At 57.4% G+C, this 5204-nt stretch overlaps 1 protein-coding gene across 1 annotated transcript in view; it reads left to right on the top strand.

The window, feature by feature from the left end:
• The first annotated feature begins 4860 nt into the window (after positions 1 to 4860).
• The window catches only part of GAS2L1 (growth arrest-specific 2 like 1), a 6200-nt gene continuing 5856 nt past the window's right edge, over positions 4861 to 5204 (top strand). The window contains exon 1 of the mRNA XM_011995720.1: positions 4861 to 4974. The gene's annotated coding sequence lies outside the window, so the exon portion shown is untranslated. The remainder of the gene's footprint in view (positions 4975 to 5204) is intronic.

The raw sequence follows: 5204 nt of genomic DNA, 5'->3' as shown, positions 1-5204 counted from the left end.
TCTTTGCCAGCACTAAAAAACACCTCTCAGTCACCAACGACTTCTAATGTTGCCAAATCAATGGTCATTCCTTCTCTGTTCTGTCTCCTTCATTGCTTCCTTTTTCTTCTATCCCTAAATGTGGGGTAGCCCCAAGGCTAGCATTGGGTTCCCTGAGCCCCACACTGCCTGGCTGTCCTTCCCATACTCTGGCTTCAGCCCTTTCTCCCTAGGGCAACTCAGCTTGGGTGCATGATGGGTGTAGAGCAGGGCTTGCTCCTGCCCCATCCTCCCTACACCCCAGGTCAGCAAACACACACTTGCGCCAAACTTTGTGGTCATCCATGACCTATTCTCAAACCCCAGCCCCCAACCTAGCTCTCTTCCAAATCCAGGACAGTGCAAACCACCACAGCCCCCCACCTCCATGACACCACCTCACTGGGTTCCCTGCTTCTCTCAGTGTCTCCAGCCCTTCCTTAGAAGCCAGACCAAGGTTTGTGGTGGTTTTTGTTGTGGCTGGAAATGGCCTTGCTCTCACCAAGGCTGGAGTGCAGTGGCACAATCAGCTTCAACTGAGCTCAAGCGATCTTCCCACCTCAGCCTCCTGAGTAGCTGGGACTACAGGTGTAGCACCCGGCTAATTTTTTTGATGCTTTTGTAGAGATCAGGTCTCACTGTTGCCCAGGCTGGGCTCAAGTGATCATCCCACCTTGGCCTCCCAGTGCTGGGATTATAGGCGTGAGCCACCACACTTGGCCCAAACCAGCTAGACACAGGAGGTCGTCTCCAGTCTCAAAACCATTTGGTGGCTCCAAGCATGCTTCCCATGCTTCAAAAGACCCCTGGGAGCCCAGTTGCCCTGCTCTGCCTTGCTCGTCAGTCCAGCACTGTTCCTCAAGGGGCCAAGGACGCTCTCACCTCAGCCTTGATGTGTCAGAGCCAAGGTGCACACACACCTATGAGGCCCAAACTTGACTAGGGAATCACTGGGCCCCTGTGTCATGCCAGGCATTGCACTAAGTACCTCCATGTGTTTAATTCCTAATAACCTTCAAGGCAGGTAACACAGGACAGCCACACCTCAGCTGAGATGGGAACAGAGAGGTCAAGGGAGGACTTGCCATTGAGAGGCCGAGTTGAGCTAAGGGTTGTTGCCCTCCAGACCCCGCACACTCACCCTCCCACCACCCACTGTACACAGGCACCTGCTTCTGAAAGGATGGGTGCTCTGACATGACCCGCATGCTGCCAGCACTAAGGGAAGACAAGCAACCTGCTCTGAAAGCTGCTGCTGCACAAGCATCCGTCAGACTCTGGCTGCATAGGCTCCCCAGGAGGACCCTTAGTCCCTACCTTGAGAGGGGTTTGTCACTGGCATTAAATAGCCCTGGTAGAGACGTTTACAGCAGGTAAGTCTATTTTTGTCAGCCCGAAGAAACTTCTGGACTCCTCTGGGCACAGATGCCCTCAGGCAGCATGGATTCCGAGCCTGTCTCAAAGGCCTGCATGAAGCTGGCTGGTGCCAGGGCATGAAGGAGGTGGGCAGGGCAGATGACAGAGCAGGTCAAAAGGCTGGCATCTATCCCACACCCTGCTCAAACTCCTCAAAAGCACCTAGACTAAAAGTTTCCAACACAAACTTGAGGTCCCACGAGGCCATACGGCACAGGCCTGGGCAAAGGTGGTGGGGTCCATGGGGAGACTGATCTATGCCCGCAGGGAGTGGCTCCCCTGCTCGACGGGAAAGAGCACAGGGCTGCAGCAGCAGCTGTGGGGCCAACAGTGCAGTCTGTGACAGGGACAACAGCTGGTCCTCATGCTGTCCCCTCCTGCCCCACTCCTGACAGATCTGCTGGGCGTACGGCCGGCAGTGAGGACATTGTGATGCAGGCAGGTTGGAAAGAGCCCACTTGGGTTTTCCAATTTTGCGTCTTTCTTGTGGAGGGCACTGGAGGCAGCTCGGGGTCACCTGTCCCACAGCCAGAGCAGGAGCTGACCAGCTGCAGTCATTGGAGCTGAGCCCACACCTGGACACAGCAGCCGGAAGCCTCCTGTGAGTCCCTCCCTCATCCTGGGCTGTGCTCAGAGCCTCAGTCCAGGCTGGAGAACTTAGGAGTTCTAATCCAACCAGTGCCAGAGGTTCCTGGAGCTGCCTGGTAGCAGGGCTGTAGCCCACAATGCGAGTTTTGCTTGAAAGCTCCACAGCCATCGTCTGACCTCTAGTGGCAACCAAGGCCAAGCAGGCTGCTGGCTGGCACCCAGCAGTGGGTGCGAGAAACTGCCTATGTACCCTCTGGCCAAAGGCCAGAAGGAGCCCATATGGGAGCCACAGCATTCTGTGCACAGAGGGGGGTGGCCTCAAGGATCTGTACAGATGGGCTTAGGGTCCCCATAGCCCAAACCTCCTGTGCCTCCAGCAGTTTCTGTGGTTTCTCTTGGTCCTGCAAGGAACAAGGGAGACCATGCAGAGGCTGAGGCTTTCCCAGACGTGGCCCCACAGGCCCTGGGCCACCATACGACAGAGGGGGTCAAAGCTAGGGTCCACCATGCCCTGGGCCAGGGGTCTGACCCCCCAGTGAGGTCTGCACCATAGCAACTACATGTCCTACAATCAGGTGGAGGCTGTGGTCTAGAACAGGCCTCTTATCACCGGCCACAGAGGGAGGAAGGAATCTCTTTATAATCCCTCCTCCCCAGAGAAGTGGACATGCTGAGCCGGGCCACACTGAGTTGGGTAGTGGTATTATTTTTCACAACCCCATGATGTGACTACTACTACTGTCCCATTCTACAGATGGTGCCACTGAGGCTCAGGGAGCTTCACTATCCCACCTAATGACCAATGACAGAGCCTGGGTTCAGTCCAACTTCACCCGTGTCCACAGCCCCAAAATGGAGCAAGGTAGGTATAAGCAGGAGTCAAATGCCTGCACAGCTGCTGGTTACACACATCCTGTGCCTTCTCTGGGCCTCAATTTCCCCAAATTGTAAAATGAGAACACCTAAGAGTATCATAGCTCATCGGGGTATTTTGAAGATGAAACTGTTAAGTGTCCACACCCTGATTCACCCTCACCCCAAACCTACAACCCTCCTCCACCTCCAGCAGCCCTCCCCTCCCCAGGTGTTAGCACCCCTGCCCTCCCAGTGCTCAGCCCTGGGAGTCGTCCTGGACCCCGTTCTCACACAACCAATCCACCAGCACATCAGCTCTCCCCTCACGATACAGCCAGAATCCAACACCCTCTCACCACCTGGTTTCCTCGGAGGCTCCAGCTCCTGCCTTGGCCAACCACAGCAGCCCCAGGGAATGTTAAGACCTAAGCCAACTACCCCTGCTCTAAATCATTCCATGGCTCCCATGTCCTTCAAAAGAGACACAGCCCGCAAGGCCCTGCTTAACCAGCCCTGGGGTCTCTCTAATCTCTCTACCTCTTCCCTCACCCACCTCCCTGCACTCCAGCCTTAGCCACCTCCCCAGTCTTCTTGAGCATGCTGGACACATGCACACTTTGGGGCCTTTGCACTGACTGTTCCCTCTCCCCCTCCAGATATCCCCGGGCTTCCTCCCTCATCTCCCTTCCTGATGAGGGATTTTAAGTTGCAGCCCCCCTCACACTCACACCCTCACCCAGCTCCCTCCCCGTCTCCCCTGCACCTCATCCCTGTCTCTGCCCTGAGGCTGCCTCCCTGCCACTGGGACAGCAGGCCCTGAGAGCTGGCACTGCTTGGTTCCCTGCTGTTTTGCTGTTGATTTCCAGTGCCCAAAGAGACCCAGCACACAGTAGGTGCCATGCAGGTGTCAGCCTTGAGGATTGTTAATTTCTGCCTTCCTCACTGGAGGAAGTGCCATGCCAGGCACTGAGAAAACAACTTTGAAAAAGTCACACAGGCTCATGCCTATAATCCCAGCACTTTGGGAGGCGGGCGGATCACCTGAGGTCAGGAGTTCGAGACCAATCTGGCCAACATGGTAAAACCCCATCTCTACTAAAAATACAAAAAGCCGGATGTGGTGGCTCACGCCTGTAATCCCAGCTACTCGGGAGGCTGAGACAGAAGAATCGCTTGAACCTGGGAGGTGGAGGTTGCAGTGAGCCAAGATCTAGCCACTGCACTCCAGCCTGAGCAAGGGACAGAGTGAGACACTGTCTCAAAAAAAAAGAAAAGAAAAAATCACAAGGACTCTGGGATGATGTCTGTGAGTGCCTGGCACCAAGAGGCCTGGCTAACAATAGGTGCTCAACCAATGCTGCTGATCTGTGGACCAGGGCGTCATCATAATCATGTTCAAATCCCGGCTCCACCAGCTGCGCTCCTGACGGCGCCCCAGTTGGGCACGAGTGTCCCTCACAGAGGTGACACGCCAGTCCATTCAGGTCAAGGGCGCAGAGCAGTCTTGGTAGCACACAGTAGGAGATTTATTGGAGCTCTGAGCCTGGCTGTGGTCGGCGGCGCTTCCCTGCAGGCCGGCCCCGCCCGTGTAGCATGGCTGCCGCCCAGACCCGCCCGGCGTCCCGCCCAACCCAGCCGGCAGCAGCAGGGGGCAGGATTTCCCGCTGATCCCGGCGGTCTGTCCTCTGCAGTTTAAAAAGAGCCTAGCGGGGCTTAACCCTCCCGTGTCCGGCCGGCCTCCGATGCCCCCGTCCCCTGTTCTGTGCGGAACTCTGGCCTTGGCCATCTGCCTACTTCTCTAAGCCTCAGTATCCTCATCTGTAAAACCGGTTCCCCTCATCTCAAGGTCAAAACCCAGCATTCCGTGAGCACAAGGAGCCCTCAGTCACCAGGGCCATCCTCCCCTCCCCGCGGCGGTGCCGGTTATCTGGCCAGGGGAGATCCACCCGGGAGGAGGTGACTTCGCAGCCCCCAGCCGCTATCGCTTCCTGACTTCATCTTGGGAACAGGCCGTGCTGTGCGCCAGCCCGGGGAGCCCACCGTCCGGGGAGGCGGAGGATTAAAAGGTCCCAACCTCCTCCCCAGGGGATCAAAGAGGTTGGACGGGGCCCAGGGTACTAGGCTGGGTGGGGCTGGGGCGCCTGGGCCGGTCGCAGTTGTCTGGGGACCCTGGGGCCCTCTGCGTCGAGAGCGCTTGAAGACCCGGGATTCCTGGCCCGATCGCGTGGGGAGACCCCAGCTCTTCCCCTGTCTGCCCCGCCGACTCGGGAAAGGGGCGGCCCCTTTAAGAGCGCGCAGCCCCGCCCGCCCCCTCCGGGCCGGATCCG

Source organism: Mandrillus leucophaeus, unplaced genomic scaffold, assembly GCF_000951045.1.
Source record: "Mandrillus leucophaeus isolate KB7577 unplaced genomic scaffold, Mleu.le_1.0 Scaffold496, whole genome shotgun sequence".
NCBI lineage: Eukaryota > Metazoa > Chordata > Mammalia > Primates > Cercopithecidae > Mandrillus > Mandrillus leucophaeus.
Note: the sequence above shows the minus strand (reverse complement) of the source record. Positions and strands in the feature narration are given on the sequence as shown.